This window comes from Salmo salar, chromosome 01 (genome assembly GCF_965601325.2).
Source record: "Salmo salar chromosome 01, fSalSal1, whole genome shotgun sequence".
NCBI classification, from domain to species: Eukaryota; Metazoa; Chordata; class Actinopteri; order Salmoniformes; family Salmonidae; genus Salmo; species Salmo salar.
In genome coordinates, this window is record NC_138291.1 from 171916642 (window position 1) to 171938201 (window position 21560).

General features: G+C 44.9%; 1 non-coding gene across 1 annotated transcript; it reads left to right on the forward strand.

The window, feature by feature from the left end:
* Nucleotides 1–9242: 9242 nt before the first annotated feature.
* Nucleotides 9243–12841, forward strand: LOC106571086 (uncharacterized). The gene is made up of 3 exons (XR_014378937.1): nt 9243–9800; nt 10081–10234; nt 10757–12841. It is a non-coding gene; the product is annotated as an uncharacterized LOC106571086 (transcript).
* The last annotated feature ends 8719 nt before the right edge of the window (nt 12842–21560 follow it).

Here is a 21560-nt window from a genome sequence, read left to right on the forward strand (position 1 = left end):
GGGTATCATCGGATGGGGCCACAGTGTCTTCTGATCCCTCCTGTCTCAGCCTCCAGTATTTATGCTGCAGTAGTTTATGTGTCGGGGGGCTAGGGTCAGTCTGTTACATCTGGAGTATTTCTCTTGTCTTATCCGGTGTCCTGTGTGTATTTAAATATGCTCTCTCTAATTCTCTCTTTCTCTCTTTCTGTCTTTCTCTCGGAGGACCTGAGCCCTAGGACCATGCCTCAGGACTACCTGGTATGATGACTCCTTGCTGTCCCCAGTCCACCTGGCCGTGCTGCTGCTCCAGTTTCAACTGTTCTGCCTGCGGCTATGGAACCCTGACCTGTTCACCGGACGTGCTTGTTGCACCCTCGACAACTACTATGATTATTATTATTTGACCATGCTGGTCATTTATGAACATTTTAACATTTTGACCATGTTCTGTTATAATATCCACCCTGCACAGCCAGAAGAGGACTGGCCACCCCTCATAGCCTGGTTCCTCTCTAGGTTTCTTCCTAGGTTTTTGGCCTTTCTAGGGAGTTTTTCCTAGGGAGTTTTTCCTAGCCACCGTGCTTCTTTCACATGCTTTGCTTGCTGTTTGGGGTTTTAGGCTGGGTTTCTGTACAGCACTTTGAGAATATCAGCTGATGTACGAAGGGCTATATAAAAATAAATTTGATTTGATTTGAGATGCAGAACCGGTGGAGAGCATGGTGAAACAGAGAAGACGCTGACTTTTGATGGCATCTTTACCCATCAATGTCAGTTATCCTGTAAGAGCTTTTGTCCTGAACCCATTACAAGGTTTTAGGTGCCAAGCTTATGGTCATGTTGCAGCAGTGTGTAGGAAGTGGATTCCTAGATGTGAGAAGTGTGCAGGAGGGCATGAGATAAAGGAACAGGGATGTATTGCTGCTACAGCATGGGGGAGCAGCGCTCCCTTACTCTTTTCACGGAGCTGATAAAAATAGTTATGTAAAATGTATTCGGATGAATTCCATGAAAACGATACAATGACTAACAAGGCAACAGTAAACGTCATCCCCACAAATGTTGCAGCCCCCCCGGCCAATCAGTGTAATTTTGTAAATGCCAGATCTCTATGGCAAAACGCATCATTCATCCAAGTTTTGTCAAAATTGGGCCAGTGGTGTCTGATACATTGGTGTGTATCAGTGGTGTCTGATACACGCACAGCAGCACGTGCGTTTTGTTACCGATCTTACTTTGCTACCTGACTACTTCACGTTTTTTTTACTTTTTCATGACCGTATATTTTTAGTTTTTCCCTCACTCAACTTTTTTCATTCAACTTTTTCACCCCGGAGGTTTTATCTGGACATGGTTCGTCAGGACTTCAAACAGCCGAAGCTAAGTAACATTAACATGATGCCTTCTAATTGCAGTCGTTGTACTCATAATATACAGGAGAACGATCGCCTTACGGCAAGGATAGCTGTGCTGCAAGCCCAGCTTCAGACGCAATCGTTAGGCAAGGGCAATTTCAGTGTAGGAAAGGATGAAACAGCGTCTGTTCCACCAGTAAGTACAGATAGTAACGTTAGTATAAACCCCCTCGCACGGTCCCCGCAGCCGGACAACTTTCTCATGGCTTCTGGAGGGAAACGCTGTAGAAATGCTCAACCGGTGTCGCTTATTCAGCCGACAAACTTTCAACCGGTTCTCCCCATTAAGCGAGTCGGAGGCCGAAACTTCTCTGGTCTCTGCTCCTCCCGTTATGGGGTCTGAGATGCCGAAGCCTCCCACCATTAGCTCTAACAAATTGAAAACCCTAGTCATTGGCGACTCCATTACCAGCAGTATTAGACTAAAAACGAATCATCCAGCGATCATACACTGTTTACCAGGGGGCAGGGCTACCGACGTTAAGGCTAATCTAAAGACGGTGCTGGCTAAAGCTAAAACTGGCGAGTATAGAGATATTGTTATCCACGTCGGCACCAACGATGTTAGGATGAAACAGTCAGAGGTCACCAAGCGCAACATAGCTTCAGCGTGTAAATCAGCTAGAAAGATGTGTCGGCATCGATTAATTGTCTCTGGCCCCCTCCCAGTTAGGGGGAGTGATGAGCTCTACAGCAGAGTCTCACAACTCAATCGCTGGTTGAAAACTGTTTTCTGCCCCTCCCAAAAGATAGAATTTGTAGATAATTGGCCCTCTTTCTGGGACTCACCCACAAACAGGACCAAGCCTGGCCTGTTGAGGAGTGACGGACTCCATCCTAGCTGGAGGGGTGCTCTCATCTTATCTACGAACATAGACAGGGCTCTAACTCCTCTAGCTCCACAATGAAATAGGGTGCAGGCCAGGCAGCAGGCTGTTAGCCAGCCTGCCAGCTTAGTGGAGTCTGCCACTAGCACAGTCAGCATAGTCAGCTCAGCTTTCCCCATTGAGACCGTGTCTGTGCCTCGATCTAGGTTGGGCAAAATTAAAAATGGCGGTATTCGCTTTAGCAATCTCACTAGTATAAAGACCTCCTCCATTCCTGCCATTATTGAAAGAGATTGTGATACCTCACATCTCAAAATTGGGTTACTTAATGTTAGATCCCTCACTTCCAAGGCAGTTATAGTCAATGAACTAATCACTGATAATAATCTTGATGTGATTGGCCTGACTGAAACATGGCTTAAGCCTGATGAATTTACTGTGTTAAATGAGGCCTCACCCCCTGGTTACATTAGTGACCATACACCCCGTGCATCCGGCAAAGGCGGAGGTGTTGCTAACATTTACGATAGCAAATTTCAATTTACAAAAAAAAAAACAACAATGACGTTTTCGTCTTTTGAGCTTCTAGTCATGAAATCTATGCAGCCTACTCACTCACTTTTTATAGCTACTGTTTATAGGCCTCCTGGGCCATATGCAGTGTTCCTCACTGAGTTCCCTGAATTCCTATCGGATCTTGTAGTCATAGCAGATAATATTCTAATTTTTGGTGACTTTAACATTCACATGGAAAAGTCCACAGACCCACTCCAAAAGGCTTTCGGAGCCATCATCGACTCAGTGGGTTTTGTCCAACATGTCTCTGGACCTACTCACTGCCACAGTCATACTCTGGACCTAGTTTTGTCCCATGGAATAAATGTTGTGGATCTAAATGTTTTTCCTCATAATCCTGGACTATCGGACCACCATTTTATTACGTTTGCAATTGCAACAAATAATCTGCTCAGACCCCAACCAAGGAGCATTAAAAGTCGTGCTATAAATTCTCAGACAACCCAAAGATTCATTGATGCCCTTCCAGACTCCCTCTGCCTACCCAAGGACGTCAGAGGACAAAAATCAGTTAACCACCTAACCGAGGAACTCAATTTAACCTTGCGCAATACCCTAGATGCAGTTCCACCCCTAAAAACTAAAAACATTTGTCATAAGAAACTAGCTCCCTGGTATACAGAAAATACACGAGCTCTGAAGCAAGCTTCCAGAAAATTGGAACGGAAATGGCGCCACACCAAACTGGAAGTCTTCCGACTAGCTTGGAAAGACAGTACCGTGCAGTATCGAAGAGCCCTCACTGCTGCTCGATCATCCTATTTTTCCAACTTAATTGAGGAAAAGAAGAACAATCCGAAATTTCTTTTTGATACTGTCGCAAAGTTAACTAAAAAGCAGCATTCCCCAGGAGAGGTTTTTGGCCCTGCCGTACATACCTACACGTACGCTACGGTCACAAGACGCGGGCCTCCTAATTTGTTCCTAGAATTTCTAAGCAAACAGCTGGAGGCAGGGCTTTCTCCTATAGAGCTCCATTTTTATGGAATAGTCTGCCTACCCATGTGAGAGACGCAGACTCAGTCTCAACCTTTAAGTCTTTACTGAAGACATATCTCTTCAGTAGGTCCTATGATTAAGTGTAGTCTGGCCCAGGGGTGTGAAGGTTGGAAGAAGCTAGCTAGCTAACGAAGAACAACAAAGAATATCTAGTTAACAGAAGAAAAGAAAGAGAAAATCAGGACAGAAGAAAAAGGATATCAAAGTGAAACAGTTCTCTAAAGACACAGGAGACAATAATACAAGAAACAACACTTCTGTAGCTTGTCAACTATGTGTCTGTCTATCCCTGTTCTCTCCTCTCTGCACAGGCCATACAAACGCTTCACACCGCGTGGCCGCTGCCACTCTAACCTGGTGGTCCCAGCGCGCACGACCCACGTGGAGTTCCAGGTCTCCGGCAGCCTCTGGAACTGCCGGTCTGCAGCCAACAAGGCTGAGTTCATCTCAGCCTATGCTACCCTCCAGTCCCTAGACTTCCTGGCGCTGACGGAAACATGGATTACCACAGATAACACTGCTACTCCTACTGCTCTCTCTTCGTCTGCCCACGTGTTCTCGCATACCCCTAGAGCATCGAGCCAGCGGGGTGGTGGCACTGGAATCCTCATCTCTCCCAAGTGGACATTCTCTCTTTCTCCCCTGACCCATCTGTCTATCTCCTCATTTGAATTCCATGCTGTCACAGTTACCTGCCCTTTCAAGCTTAACATCCTTATCATTTATCGCCCTCCAGGTTCCCTTGGAGAGTTCATCAATGAGCTTGACGCCTTGATAAGTTCCTTTCCTGAGGATGGCTCACCTCTCACAGTTCTGGGTGACTTTAACCTCCCCACGTCTACCTTTGACTCATTCCTCTCTGCCTCCTTCTTTCCACTCCTCTCCTCTTTTGACCTCACCCTCTCACCTTCCCCCCCTACTCACAAGGCAGGCAATACGCTTGACCTCATCTTTACTAGATGCTGTTCTTCCACTAATCTCATTGCAACTCCCCTCCAAATCTCCGACCACTACCTTGTATCCTTTTCCCTCTTGCTCTCATCCAACACTTCTCACTCTGCCCCTACTCGGATGGTATTGCGCCGTCCCAACCTTCGCTCTCTCTCTCCCGCTACTCTCTCCTCTTCCATCCTATCATCTCTTCCCTCTGCTCAAACCTTCTCCAACCTATCTCCTGATTCTGCCTCCTCAACCCTCCTCTCCTCCCTTTCTGCATCCTTTGATTTTCTCTGTCCCCTATCCTCCAGGCCGGCTCGGTCCTCCCCTCCTGCTCCGTGGCTCGACGACTCACTACGAGCTCACAGAACAAGGCTCCGGGCAGCCGAGCGGAAATGGAGGAAAACTCGCCTCCCTGCGGACCTGGCATCCTTTCACTCACTCCTCTCTACATTCTCCTCTTCTGTCTCTGCTGCTAAAGCCACTTTCTACCACTCTAAATTCCAAGCATCTGCCTCTAACCCTAGGAAGCTCTTTGCTACCTTCTCCTCCCTCCTGAATCCTCCTCCCCCTCCTCCCTCTCTGCGGATGACTTCGTCAACCATTTTGAAAAGAAGGTTGACGATATCCGATCCTCGTTTGCTAAGTCAAACGACACCGCTGGTCCTGCTCACACTGCCCTACCCTGTGCTTTGACCTCTTTCTCCCCTCTCTCTCCAGATGAAATATCGCGTCTTGTGACGGCCGGCCGCCCAACAACCTGCCCACTTGACCCTATCCCCTCCTCTCTTCTCCAGACCATTTCCGGAGACCTTCTCCCCTTCCTCACCTCGCTCATCAACTCATCCTTGACCGCTGGCTACGTCCCTTCCGTCTTCAAGAGAGCGAGAGTTGCACCCCTTCTGAAAAAACCTACACTCGATCCCTCCGATGTCAACAACTACAGACCAGTATCCCTTCTTTCTTTTCTCTCCAAAACTCTTGAACGTGCCGTCCTTGGCCAGCTCTCCTGCTATCTCTCTCAGAATGACCTTCTTGATCCTAATCAGTCAGGTTTCAAGACTGGGCATTCAACTGAGACTGCTCTTCTCTGTGTCACGGAGGCTCTCCGCACTGCTAAAGCTAACTCTCTCTCCTCTGCTCTCATCCTTCTAGACCTATCTGCTGCCTTTGATACTGTGAACCATCAGATCCTCCTCTCCACCCTCTCCGAGTTGGGCATCTCCGGCGCGGCCCACGCTTGGATTGCGTCCTACCTGACAGGTCGCTCCTACCAGGTGGCGTGGCGAGAATCTGTCTCCGCACCATGCGCTCTCACCACTGGTGTCCCCCAGGGCTCTGTTCTAGGCCCTCTCCTATTCTCGCTATACACCAAGTCACTTGGCTGTCATATCCTCACATGGTCTCTCCTATCATTGCTATGCAGACGACACACAATTAATCTTCTCCTTTCCCCCTTCTGATAACCAGGCGGCGAATCGCATCTCTGCATGTCTGTCAGACATATCAGTGTGGATGACGGATCACCAGCTCAAGCTGAACCTCGGCAAGACGGAGCTGCTCTTCCTCCCGGGGAAGGACTGCCCGTTCCATGATCTCGCCATCACGGTTGACAACTCCCTTGTGTCCTCCTCCCAGAGTGCTAAGAACCTTGGCGTGATCCTGGACAACACCCTGTCGTTCTCCACTAACATCAAGGCGGTGACCCGATCCTGTAGGTTCATGCTCTACAACATTCGCAGAGTACGACCCTGCCTCACACAGGAAGCGGCGCAGGTCCTAATCCAGGCACTTGTCATCTCCCGTCTGGATTACTGCAACTCGCTGTTGGCTGGGCTCCCTGCCTGTGCCATTAAACCCCTACAACTCATCCAGAACGCCGCAGCCCGTCTGGTGTTCAACCTTCCCAAGTTCTCTCACGTCACCCCGCTCCTCCGCTCTCTCCACTGGCTTCCAGTTGAAGCTCGCATCCGCTACAAGACCATGGTGATTGCCTACGGAGCTGTGAAGGGAACGGCACCTCCATACCTTCAGGCTCTGATCAGGCCCTACACCCAAACAAGGGCACTGCGTTCATCCACCACTGGCCTGCTGGCCCCCCTACCTCTGAGGAAGCACAGTTCCCGCTCAGCCCAGTCAAAACTGTTCGCTGCTCTGGCACCCCAATGGTGGAACAAGCTCCCTCACGACGCCAGGACAGCGGAGTCAATCACCACCTTCCGGAGACACCTGAAACCCCACCTCTTTAAGGAATACCTAGGATAGGATAAAGTAATCCTTCTAACCCCCCCCCCCCCCCCCCCCCCCTTAAAAGATTTAGATGCACTATTGTAAAGTGGTTGTTCCACTGGATATCATAAGGTGAATGCACCATTTTGTAAGTCGCTCTGGATAAGAGCGTCTGCTAAATGACTTAAATGTAAATGTAAGGTGAACGGAAAGGCTGGAGCAACAAACCGCCCTTGCTGTCTCTGTCTGGCCGGTTTCCCCTCTTTCCACTGGGATTCTCTGCCTCTACCCCTATTACAGGGGCTGAGTCACTGGCTTACTGGTGTTCTTCCATGCCGTCCCTGGGAGGGGTGCGTCACTTGAGTGGGTTGAGTCACTGACGTGGTCTTCCTGTCTGGGTTGGCGCCCCTCCTTGGGCTGTGCCGTGGCGGAGATCTTTGTGGGCTATACTCGGCCTTGTCCCGGGATGGTATGTTGGTGGTTGGAGATATCCCTCCAGTGGTGTGGAGGCTGTGCTTTGGCAAAGTGGGTGGGGTTATATCCTACCTGTTTGGCCCTGTCTGGGGGTTTCATCGGATGGGGCCACAGTGTCTCCTGACCCCTCCTGTCTCAGCCTCCAGTATTTATGCTGCAGTAGTTTATGTGTCGGGGGCTAGGGTCAGTCTGTCACATCTGGAGTATTTCTCGTCTTTTCCGGTGTCCTGTGTGAATTTAAATATGCTCTCTCTAATTCTCTCTTTCTTTCTTTCTCTCTCTCGGAGGACCTGAGCCCATGCCTCAGGACTACCTGGCTTGATGACTCCTTGCTGTCCCCAGTTCACCTGGCCGTGCTGCTGCTCCAGTTCCAACTGTTCTGCCTGCAGCTATGGAACCCTGACCTGTTCACCGGACGTGCTACCTGTCCCAGACCTGCTGGAACCCTGACCTATTCACCGGACGTCCTACCTGTCCCAGACCTGCTGTTTTCAACTCTCTAGAGACAGCAGGAGTGGTAGAGATACTCTCAAAGATCGGCTATGAAAAAGCCAACTGACACTTACTCTTGTGTTACTGACTTGTTGCACCCTCGACAACTACTATGATTATTATTATTTGACAATGCTGGTCATTTTTGAACATCTTGGCCATGTGCTGTTATAATCTCCACCTGGCACAGCCAGAAGAGGACTGGCCACCCCTCATAGCCTGGTTCCTCTCTAGGTTTCTTCCTAGGTTTTGGCCTTTCTAGGGAGTTTTTCCTAGCCACTGTGCTTCTACATCTGCATTGCTTGCTGTTTGGGGTTTTAGGCTGGGTTTCTGTACAGCACTTTGTGATATCAGCTGATGTAAGAAGGGCTATATAAATAAATTTGATTTGATTTGAAATAAATTTGATTTGATAGTGCGTGGGATAGCTAGACTCATATCCCTGAGCATGTGTGCCAAATTTCAAACAGATCAACAGATATAAACATGTGCCTGTTAGAGCGCTACCATGTGGTTGATATGAATGTTCTTACATATTTTGAGTCTCGACTGTGTTTTTTACTTCTCTCATTGACTTCTCAAACCCCCGCCTGGTCGGCTTTGTCTGTTTCGCAAGTGTCACCTCTGGGTTTAGAAACTCTTAGTCCTTTTTCTGTCACAAAGTGTAGTGAATTCACACTGCAGAACAGCCCACACAGTAGGTGGGAGCATGCACTTCTAACGTATGTTTGCAGCCTGCCATAATACCATAGAAGGAAAAGACTGAGGTCACTAGTTACCACAGACACAAAGTTATACACCGGTTTATTTCTAAAATATCTTCTTAAAATCCGATTTTAAGGCTAACCGTAACCACACTGCAAACTGTAAATTAAGACCAAAAATATATATTTGGGGGGGGGGGGGGGGGGGTTCGTGAATTTGTACGATATAACCTATTTCGACTTTGTGGCTGTGGTAACTAGCGACAACCAAAGACTGCCTGCCTTCCGGTTATGTCTAGAAGGTATACGCAGATATGAGACAGATATTTTACCAGACGTATAAATGTGAAGTATCCGTTTGGCGTTTCCACTCACCACCAAATAGAGTGGTGAGAGGAAGCACAGTGGGAGAAGATGGATTTTGGCCTACATTCTGCTCATTTTCTCAGCAATGTAACACTTGGTCTCAGTAATTTTCTGTTCCCAAAATTAAAATCTGTTACGGACAGAGTGGACTAAGTTGTGTTGTTTAGAAAGAGTTGAAGGGCGAATTGAGTTATTTTCCATGCAAATACATGCTACAACGCGCTGATAGGCTCTCGCTAGCTCGTGCTTGGCCTGCGTCCTTGCTTGTTCTGCCCACTATGATGAATTTGCTCTCATTGGAAACGACAGGCTGTGGTCTTTCTTGGGAATAGTTATAAAAAAAACTTTGGTATACAGTTTGGAGAAAAGATTGGGGGGCATTTTAGCAAACACTTTGCCTAACCTTAATCTAATAATGCCCTGACCTGCTACGTTAATTATCCAAATCTTCTGCGTACTTTCTAACTTGCTACGAAAAGTCAATTTTGACAAAAACAGTATCCCTTCTAGCCAAATCCCTGCCTTCCCGTGTTTGGGACAACTACTGTCATTGTTAAACGGAGACACGGCCGTCTCAGTATTTCTGACGACTAGCTTCCCGTTGCTGGCAGTTGATAGCTAGCTAGTTAGCTTGGTTATTATTCTATGCAAATTAGTCTGAGGGCAAAATGGCTACATCTTACAACATGTACCAGTCAGAAACAACATCGATTATGGCCGTTGTTGTCGAGGCGGCAATTACAGAAATTAACAAACTTTGGCCAAACTCTTACGCCAATGTTAGCAATCCGGAGAGAGAGGTGAGCTAAAGTTACGTCAATATACTGGTGACTACGCGTAGCGTTAGCTATCTAGTTTATCCAACGTTGGTTTTTAACCACATGATATATGGTATAACTATGGCTAAAATAGCTAGCTTCTCTAGCAGGCTAACGTTACTAGCTAGCTATCTTAGCCTTCGGCTAAGCTTGTTAGCTAACGTTAACTAGTTTGCAGACTTATTGGTTTCGCATCTTTGCTGTAGCAGCGTATAGCTTAGCTAGTTACTTAAGTAACATGTTTTTCAATTTCTCCACACAGCTTTGCACAATTATGAATCTGATGATGGAGGAGGCTATTCGTAAAATCTGCCAACTATTCCTAGTGGCTTCCTCGCGTTTACAAAATGAGAACGTGAAACTGAAGACCAAGGTCGTGCAGATGACCCAGTTGTTTGAAAATAATACACAGCCAGGTAAAAGTATGCTTATTTTAACGCTCATGTAAAAAATATTGATATTGCCATAAGGGTTGGGTCAGTTCAATCCGGAATCCATGGCATGTCCACTCCCTAACCATTTTAATTTCCAACTTCATTGGGTTTAGGACGTCCCAAGGAACTGGATCGCATGGACCACCATATATTGGTAGACTTATTTGACCAACTAAGTTAGACGAGTGTCCAGCTTGTCTATTTCTACATCAAGATGCCTCATGCAACAGAAACAGGAGATCTATAGGCTCTGGCCCAATGGGGCTTTCTGTATTGAGCGATTTCAGTGCCAACAACAGAAACCATTTCAATTCAATATTTTTAATGTGTAATGCATAAATTGAATCATTGAATTCATAAATTGAACATGTTTTTCATGATTTGAAACTGAAACCAATGAATACAAGACAACTTATTTTAATTTTGAAAATAGCTTGGTAATGTGTAAAGCCCGATTTCATTTATAGTTTTGTGTGTGTATATACTCATATTCCTTATCTTTAGGTCCTGCAAAGATTTGCTGTAAAACCACAGAGACGTCTTCATTGGAGAATGACTCCTCTCTGGGAGACACAGATGGACTGAATACAGACTTCTCCCCAAGAGACACCGAATCCAACGTTGAGCATATGAGAGCTGCTTTGCCTGAGGGCAACGGGAGAGACAGCCATGAAAACCAGAAAAACAGCAATACTACTAAAGGGACACGATCCAAAGAAACCAAACGCTTCAAGTGTGATATTTGTGAGAAGACTTTTAGCCGGAACAAACGGCTGGTAAAACACAAGCTAACTCACGCAAGACCCTTCAAGTGTGATGTTTGTGAAAAGACCTTCAGCATGGAAGGGTCACTGGAATCTCACACGCTAACTCACACAAAACCCTTCAAGTGTGATGATTGTGACAAGACCTTCAGCCGGAACCGCTTGCTGGTACGTCACAAGCTAATTCACACAGGAGAGAGGCCATTCGCTTGTGGTCAATGTGGCAAAACATTCAGAATGTCCAAGCAGCTCGAACATCACATGTTGCGTCACAGAGAAAAAACTTTCAGTTGCAAAATCTGTGGAAATACATTCTCTACCAAAAAAGATCTGAAACGACATCAGCTTGTTCATGCAGTGGAGAGACCGTTCAAGTGCCTGACTTGTGGAAAGGGTTTCACATTAAGGAAACTGCTTATCGAGCACGAGAGAATCCACACCGGTGAAAAACCATACAGCTGTGCTGTATGTGGAAAGAGTTACACACAGAGTGGTGGCCTGAGTTATCATATGCGAACACATACAGGTGAACGTCCGCATTCATGCTCAGAGTGTGGTAAGCGTTTTATGACTAAATCCAGCCTTGAAAGACACAAGGTAATCCATACAGGGCAGAAGCCATTTACATGTGAGACATGTGGAGCTGCTTTCGGCCATAAAGGAAACCTTGTGAGACACCAAGTTCTTCACACAGGGGAGAGACCATACAAATGTATATTGTGTGGGACAAGCTACCTTCAGTCCACCCTTTTAAAAGCTCACATGCATCGTCATGGGGCAACCAAACCATTTATGTGTGACCTATGTGGAAAGACTTTTATGTACAATTTTCTAATGAGACGACACCATCTAAAATGGCACACAGCTGAAGGAGAGAAGCAGAAAGAACGAGAGATAAAAGAGAGAACGAGAGAGAGAACCGCCAGGAGAGCGGGAACCTCAACAAAGCCATTCAGTTGCGACGTGTGTTTGAACGGCTTCAGCTCCATGCTAACTCTGAAAAACCATCAACGAATTCACACAGGACTAAAGCAATACTCTTGTTCCATTTGTGGAAAGACCTTCGCCTATAAAAATACTTTTGACTATCACATGAGACTTCACAGTGGAGTGAAGCCCTACGCTTGTAAATACTGTGAAAAGAAATTTGTTCTTAAGCAAGCTCTCGAAGGACATGAGCGAATCCATACAGGTGAAAAGCCCTTCAAATGCAGTTATTGTGACAAGACTTTCTCAGTCGGCACCAATCTCAAAAGGCATGAGCGAGTCCACACGGGAGAGAAGCCATTCAAATGTGACGTCTGTGGGAGAGGTTTCGGCCAAGCCAACAATGTCAAAGCCCACATGCAGGTCCACACTGGAGTTAGGCCTTATTATTGCAAGAGATGTGGAAAGGGCTTTTCTGACATAAGACACTACAAAAACCATAGCTGTAATGGTGTGGCAGCAACATGTGATCGGTCTCGTAAATCTTCAGACCGCTCTTTCAGAAATAGGAAAGGAGGTGAAGACAGTAGTGCTTGCCATAATGCTGCTGTGATGTAAACTCAGTGATATTATCTCTATCATTCACAGTGGGGCAACTTCCTGCTTTCAGACATCAGGAACAACATGGATGTATTCAGTAGGGTGAAAAGTTCTGGGGTGAGTTTCTGGAAAGCCTCGTAGGAAATGAGATGCAGGCCGCCATAATGCTTGGAAAGTTTATGGTCAATGTTCATTCTCATGGCAACATTGTTTATTTCTGACAGTGTGCTGAATTGGTTCCGATATGTTCTTTTTTTCTATTGTGTAAATCATTAAAAAAGTAATTCATGTGAAAGTATCAAGCTAGGTATTCACCTTTTGTCCGTCAGCTACATATGACCACTGGGTGAGTTATTCAGGTGACTAATTGGGCAGGAATTTAAGGAATTCTTGTTTTTACACTTTATGTAAAAAAAAAAAAAAAACATGCCTTTACACGGTGGCCAGTGTATTAGGTACACCCATCTAGTACTGGGTCAAACCCTTTTTTGCCGCCAGAACAGCCTGAATTCATCAGGTCATTGAAACATTGCTCAATTGGTATCAAGGGACCTAACGTGTGCTAGGAAAACATTCCCCACACTATTACCACCAGCCTGTACCGTTGACACCTGGCAGGATGGCGCCATGCTTACGCCAAATCCTGACAACCAACAGCATGATGGAACAGGAACTGTGATTCATCCCGCCAGGCAATGTTTTTCCACTCCTCAGTTGTCCAGTGTTGGTGATCGTGTGCCCATTGGAGCCACTTCTTTTATTTGGCTGATAGGAGTGGAACCCGGTGTGGTAGTCTGCAGCAATAACCCATCTGTGACAAAGACCGTGGAGTTGTGGATTCCTAGATGCCGTGCTACACAACACTGTTGTACTGCTTCGTTATTAATGAATATCATAAATTAATTACCCTATGGTTCAACAGTTGAGGGAGTGGAAACTCAAAACATTAACTTGATCACTAACTCTAAATACAATACCCACTGCTAGTAGCGATGTATTTATCCAACAGTAAATGTATTTGCTAAAATAACTTTGCAGTTGTATGCTACTACCCATGAGCAGCCTACAACTGTCCTCACAATGGCCAGTGCGCATATCTCAAAGCCATAATAAATATCTTGTTCGAAAAATAGTTGATATTGAGTTGAGAAATAAAAATTATACCTACAGAAAGCTCTTCAAAGAGACAAAGCTTCCTAAAAATAGGAAGTTTTGAGTGAGGTGATGATGTAAACTGCTCTTTCCATGTTTATAGGCACCTTTTTCTTTATTTTTTTTACAATCCATGATCTTGGCTGTGTAACTGATGACAGAGTTGGAGCACGTCTCTTTGCTGATGCCGCATTTGACGTTGAATGAGAGTTTGCGTGGCCTCTGCTCAGCCTATCAGAAAACCTTGGTAGGGGGGCTGGCTGTTGCCCACTGATCAGCCAAAGGCTCATTATCGATTAGTATAAGAGGCCGCTGGGCGCTGGCCATGTCATCTTTTACAAAATGTGTCAACTTCAACCAAACTACCCAACGAAAAAAATGGCCCAGCCCATCTGGCATTTGCCAGAATTGCCAGGTGGCCAATCAGACCCTGGCACTGGTGGAGGTGCTTCCTGTACCATTATGAAGTGTTTCCTTTGCAGTCTATGACTCTAATTGACAGGGAATCCCAGCAGAGTAAATGGAATGCATCATACCACACAATTAATTATAGTAGACATTAGTCACCTTAAATTAAGAGGAGGATGTATGGCACAAGCTTGATGATAAACCTGAAAATACTGATTCAATTCTAATAAAATACTATAGTATTGTTTAGAAAGAAATGCACTGTAACATTGCCATCTAGGGCCTACAAGTTATTCAGTGGGCTGTTTCTCCACCTATTGCTGAATCTCCGTCAATTGCTGAATCTCCGTCACTACAGATGGGCATGAGCAGAAAGCACAGCGACATCCAAAATAGTATTTACATTGCCGTTTGAATTTAGAAATTGTCATGTTACTAGACCGCAAATGTATTTTGTATTTTACCCCCTTTTTCTCCACAATTTCGATCTTCTCATCGCTGCAACTCCCAAATGGGCTCGGGAGGCGAAGGCCCAGTCATGCGTCCTCCGAAACATGACCAGCCAAACCGCGCTTCTTAACACCCGCCCGCTTATCCCGGAAGCCAGCCGCACCGTTCACCTGACGACCAAGGTCAGGCTGCCACGAGTCGCTAGAGCGCAATGAGTCAAGTAAAACACCCCCAGCCCGGACGACGCTGGGCCTATTGTGCACCGCCAAATGGGAATCCCGATCACGGCCAGCTATGATACAGCCCAGGATCGAACCTGGGTCTGTAGTGACGCCTCTAGCACTTTGATGCAGTCCCTTAGACCACTACACCACTCGGGAGCCCCAGGTCACAAATGTAACCGTACAGTTAACCTAATGTAGCAGGCGTAAAATAAACTCCTCAAACTAGATCCCCCTACATACTGGTCCAGACAAGAAATTCTGTTTCGGGAGGTTCTCTTCTGAACTGTTCAACCAATCCAGTAAATGTGGAGGAGGAGTTAAGATGGACTCGCCTGTACTGTCTGTTGTTTCTTTCCAAAAGCGGAAGTTCAGTCACAGGCCCTCTATCCATTTATAATGAATTAATATCTATGATATTAATTAGTGCACATAAAGATGTATGTAATTCATCTCTATCGAACAAATCTGGAAATTCTGGTTTCCTATTTGGACAGTAACATATAGCAACTATAATCTAATTGTCAACCGAAAATTCATGAACATCACTGGATTAGGTTGCACAAAAATATATTGAATCATGTATTCCAGCTTGGAATTGTTAGATGAAACTACTTATTTATTGAACACCTCAGTAGTCTTATGCGTCATACTTCTTAATAAAGTACTATGTTGGCCAAATCATGGGCTGGTTCCACCAGCTGTAAAAGTAAGTGGCACCAGAGACATCAGGGGGAATGTTAAGTCTGGAGCTTTGTAACACTTAGGGTTCTATTTTCGGCTGGCGCTGTGGTGGTGCAGGTGTCAAACGTACGTTCGTTTGCAAGTTCGTCATGTAAAACCTGGCGCACTGGCATTTTACAGTCCTAATGCCAGGTTTGACAATATACCGGTCTAACATCAGCTCGCTTGAGCTGAGGTGGGAGGGGTGGCAATATTTGAGGTGTGGCCTTAAAAACAAGCGCAAAAGTGACCATTCCATGCAGTGCTAATGGGAAGTTAAGGCAAAAAGCAGGTCTTAACGGTAACACAGTTATTGGCATGGATTTTGAGAGCAGAAGCGCAGCATTTCGAAAGATGTGCCGGTGAATCTCGTATTTAGAAAAAAATATTATTACAAAAAAATGGTTTCCCCCGTTTCGTTGAATTTGCTAAAAAAAATTCATTAAGTAACATTAAAATTGGACGCAATACATAAAAGCCCGTAAATACACAACTTGAAGCAACCACATATTTAGCCATGGAGCATGTTCTGATTGGCCAGTGAGACAGAACAACAGGGAGGCCAACCAAATGGCTAGAGCAGAGGATCAGTTATAGTGGTGAGTTGTATCTCCAGACAGAGGATCAGTTATAGTGGTGAGTTGTATCTCCAGAGGATCAGTTATAGTGGTGAGTTGTATCTCCAGACAGAGGATCAGTTATAGTGGTGAGTTGTATCTCCAGACAGAGGATCAGTTATAGTGGTGAGTTGTATCTCCAGAGGATCAGTTATAGTGGTGAGTTGTATCTCCAGAGGAACAGTTATAGTGGTGAGTTGTATCTCCAGAGGATCAGTTATAGTGGTGAGTTGTATCTCCAGAGGAACAGTTATAGTGGTGAGTTGTATCTCCAGAGGATCAGTTATAGTGGTGAGTTGTATCTCCAGAGGATCAGTTATAGTGGTGAGTTGTATCTCCAGAGGATCAGTTATAGTGGTGAGTTGTATCTCCAGACAGAGGATCAGTTATAGTGGTGAGTTGTATCTCCAGACAGAGGATCAGTTATAGTGGTGAGTTGTATCTCCAGAGGATCAGTTATAGTGGTGAGTTGTATCTCCAGAGGAACAGTTATAGTGGTGAGTTGTATCTCCAGACAGAGGAACAGTTATAGTGGTGAGTTGTATCTCCAGACAGAGGATCAGTTATAGTGGTGAGTTGTATCTCCAGACAGAGGATCAGTTATAGTGGTGAGTTGTATCTCCAGAGGATCAGTTATAGTGGTGAGTTGTATCTCCAGACAGAGGATCAGTTATAGTGGTGAGTTGTATCTCCAGACAGAGGATCAGTTATAGTGGTGAGTTGTATCTCCAGAGGATCAGTTATAGTGGTGAGTTGTATCTCCAGAGGAACAGTTATAGTGGTGAGTTGTATCTCCAGAGGATCAGTTATAGTGGTGAGTTGTATCTCCAGAGGAACAGTTATAGTGGTGAGTTGTATCTCCAGAGGATCAGTTATAGTGGTGAGTTGTATCTCCAGAGGATCAGTTATAGTGGTGAGTTGTATCTCCAGACAGAGGATCAGTTATAGTGGTGAGTTGTATCTCCAGACAGAGGATCAGTTATAGTGGTGAGTTGTATCTCCAGAGGATCAGTTATAGTGGTGAGTTGTATCTCCAGAGGAACAGTTATAGTGGTGAGTTGTATCTCCAGACAGAGGAACAGTTATAGTGGTGAGTTGTATCTCCAGACAGAGGATCAGTTATAGTGGTGAGTTGTATCTCCAGACAGAGGATCAGTTATAGTGGTGAGTTGTATCTCCAGAGGATCAGTTATAGTGGTGAGTTGTATCTCCAGAGGAACAGTTATAGTGGTGAGTTGTATCTCCAGACAGAGGAACAGTTATAGTGGTGAGTTGTATCTCCAGAGGATCAGTTATAGTGGTGAGTTGTATCTCCAGACAGAGGATCAGTTATAGTGGTGAGTTGTATCTCCAGACAGAGGATCAGTTATAGTGGTGAGTTGTATCTCCAGAGGATCAGTTATAGTGGTGAGTTGTATCTCCAGACAGAGGAACAGTTATAGTGGTGAGTTGTATCTCCAGACAGAGGAACAGTTATAGTGGTGAGTTGTATCTCCAGACAGAGGATCAGTTATAGTGGTGAGTTGTATCTCCAGACAGAGGAACAGTTATAGTGGTGAGTTGTATCTCCAGACAGAGGAACAGTTATAGTGGTATCTCCAGAGGATCAGTTATAGTGGTGAGTTGTATCTCCAGACAGAGGATCAGTTATAGTGGTGAGTTGTATCTCCAGACAGAGGATCAGTTATAGTGGTGAGTTGTATCTCCAGAGGATCAGTTATAGTGGTGAGTTGTATCTCCAGACAGAGGATCAGTTATAGTGGTGAGTTGTATCTCCAGAGGAACAGTTATAGTGGTGAGTTGTATCTCCAGACAGAGGAACAGTTATAGTGGTGAGTTGTATCTCCAGAGGATCAGTTATAGTGGTGAGTTGTATCTCCAGACAGAGGAACAGTTATAGTGGTGAGTTGTATCTCCAGAGGATCAGTTATAGTGGTGAGTTGTATCTCCAGACAGAGGATCAGTTATAGTGGTGAGTTGTATCTCCAGAGGATCAGTTATAGTGGTGAGTTGTATCTCCAGAGGATCAGTTATAGTGGTGAGTTGTATCTCCAGACAGAGGATCAGTTATAGTGGTGAGTTGTATCTCCAGACAGAGGATCAGTTATAGTGGTGAGTTGTATCTCCAGACAGAGGAACAGTTAGTGGTGAGTTGTATCTCCAGAGGTTCAGTTATAGTGGTGAGTTGTATCTCCAGACAGAGGAACAGTTATAGTGGTGAGTTGTATCTCCAGAGGATCAGTTATAGTGGTGAGTTGTATCTCCAGACAGAGGATCAGTTATAGTGGTGAGTTGTATCTCCAGACAGAGGATCAGTTATAGTGGTGAGTTGTATCTCCAGAGGTTCAGTTATAGTGGTGAGTTGTATCTCCAGACAGAGGAACAGTTATAGTGGTGAGTTGTATCTCCAGAGGAACAGTTATAGTGGTGAGTTGTATCTCCAGACAGAGGAACAGTTATAGTGGTGAGTTGTATCTCCAGACAGAGGATCAGTTATAGTGGTGAGTTGTATCTCCAGACAGAGGATCAGTTATAGTGGTGAGTTGTATCTCCAGACAGAGGATCAGTTATAGTGGTGAGTTGTATCTCCAGACAGAGGATCAGTTATAGTGGTGAGTTGTATCTCCAGACAGAGGATCAGTTATAGTGGTGAGTTGTATCTCCAGAGGATCAGTTATAGTGGTGAGTTGTATCTCCAGACAGAGGAACAGTTATAGTGGTGAGTTGTATCTCCAGAGGAACAGTTATAGTGGTGAGTTGTATCTCCAGACAGAGGAACAGTTATAGTGGTGAGTTGTATCTCCAGACAGAGGAACAGTTATAGTGGTGAGTTGTATCTCCAGACAGAGGAACAGTTATAGTGGTGAGTTGTATATCCAGAGGATCAGTTATAGTGGTGAGTTGTATCTCCAGACAGAGGATCAGTTATAGTGGTGAGTTGTATCTCCAGACAGAGGATCAGTTATAGTGGTGAGTTGTATCTCCAGACAGAGGAACAGTTATAGTGGTGAGTTGTATCTCCAGACAGAGGATCAGTTATAGTGGTGAGTTGTATCTCCAGACAGAGGAACAGTTATAGTGGTGAGTTGTATCTCCAGACAGAGGAACAGTTATAGTGGTGAGTTGTATCTCCAGACAGAGGATCAGTTATAGTGGTGAGTTGTATCTCCAGACAGAGGAACAGTTATAGTGGTGAGTTGTATCTCCAGACAGAGGAACAGTTATAGTGGTGAGTTGTATCTCCAGACAGAGGATCAGTTATAGTGGTGAGTTGTATCTCCAGACAGAGGATCAGTTATAGTGGTGAGTTGTATCTCCAGACAGAGGATCAGTTATAGTGGTGAGTTGTATCTCCAGAGGATCAGTTATAGTGGTGAGTTGTATCTCCAGACAGAGGATCAGTTATAGTGGTGAGTTGTATCTCCAGACAGAGGATCAGTTATAGTGGTGAGTTGTATCTCCAGACAGAGGATCAGTTATAGTGGTGAGTTGTATCTCCAGACAGAGGATCAGTTATAGTGGTGAGTTGTATCTCCAGACAGAGGAACAGTTATAGTGGTGAGTTGTATCTCCAGACAGAGGATCAGTTATAGTGGTGAGTTGTATCTCCAGACAGAGGAACAGTTATAGTGGTGAGTTGTATCTCCAGACAGAGGATCAGTTATAGTGGTGAGTTGTATCTCCAGACAGAGGATCAGTTATAGTGGTGAGTTGTATCTCCAGACAGAGGGTCAGTTATAGTGGTGAGTTGTATCTCCAGACAGAGGATCAGTTATAGTGGTGAGTTGTATCTCCAGACAGAGGATCAGTTATAGTGGTGAGTTGTATCTCCAGACAGAGGATCAGTTATAGTGGTGAGTTGTAATCTCCAGACAGAGGATCAGTTATAGTGGTGAGTTGTATCTCCAGACAGAGGAACAGTTATAGTGGTGAGTTGTATCTCCAGACAGAGGATCAGTTATAGTGGTGAGTTGTATCTCCAGAGGAACAGTTATAGTGGTGAGTTGTATCTCCAGAGGAACAGTTATAGTGGTGAGTTGTATCTCCAGAGGAACAGTTATAGTGGTGAGTTGTATCTCCAGAGGAACAGTTATAGTGGTGAGTTGTATCTCCAGACAGAGGATCAGTTATAGTGGTGTGTTGTATCTCCAGACAGAGAAACCGTTATAGTAGTGAGTCAGGGGCGAAAATCTGATATCCACTTTGAAGGGGACAATTACATGACATTTTCTCAAGAGCAATTCCTGAGGGGGACACCAAAAGTAGTGCTGTAACACATAGCCTACATTGTAATATGGTAAATGTATATTGAGGAACCAAAGAAATAAGGTGTTTGCCGTACTCCTAACTACCGGTACCCAAAACTACACAACTAATCACAACAGCAATACCATTGCCTTTAACAAATCTTAGTTCAGTCACCAGTTTAAGTTGAGAGTGGGGGTATCCATGGCATTTTCCAATTATGTTCCTATTTTACAAGTAAAAAAAATTGAGAACCTTTCATAATGTTGCCAAACAAAGACTCAACAAACTTACCTGAGACTCCCTGTCTCTGACAGTACCTGCATATCTGTCCCCAACTCTGCTGTCTGTGTGCCATCTGTTGCCTGCTCTGCCTAATGACATCATTGTGAAACATTTCCATTAGAATTTCATTTCTTTCTTATGAACATTTTATCAACTAGTCTTTGAGATATTAGGCTACTAGGGTTCTTACTATGCGTTTTGGTGTATTGAAAAATACTCTGATGTCCGTCTTTTATTTTTCTGCCATTTTTCTACCTGGCTGGCTACACACAGTGTGTAGGTTATTTACAGTAGGAGATGGGCTTCTATCATCTTCAATCATTCTATATGGGCTTCGATCTAAAAGGTAGCTAGCAAATGTGAAACGGATTAAAATGACAAGAGTTGACAGCTGTATGAGTTCACCATTTACACAACATATGCTGCAACCTTTTGCAATTTTAATAGTTTGTTTCATATTGGCTGGCTTCCAACAATAGCTGAATTTGCAAAGCTAGCGAGCACCAATTCAGTTTCAGTGGTGTTTGCTATAATCTTTGCTACCCGGGTTAAATAAAGGTGAAATAAAATAAATAAATAAAAGTTCCCTTGCGACAATTTAGCTTTTGCAACGAGACCATTAAATATATTTAAGACAATGGTAGATGAGAGTGTAGTTCTGTTCAGTTTGGACTTCAGTTTATCGCTAACCTTATCACAGGGACTTTGAAGCACTAACTCATCATCTGCATGCTGATTCCATCTTTGACGACGCCACATAAATGGAATAGGTACTAGCTAGCTTAATAGTTAATATTTGTGCGCTAGCTCTGCATATTCAGCTAGTGTGTGTGCGCGCGATTGACTGGATGAACCTCACGGCAGTTACATAGCAAGCTAAGGAACTGGCAGTGGATCAAACCATTGTGAGGCAAAG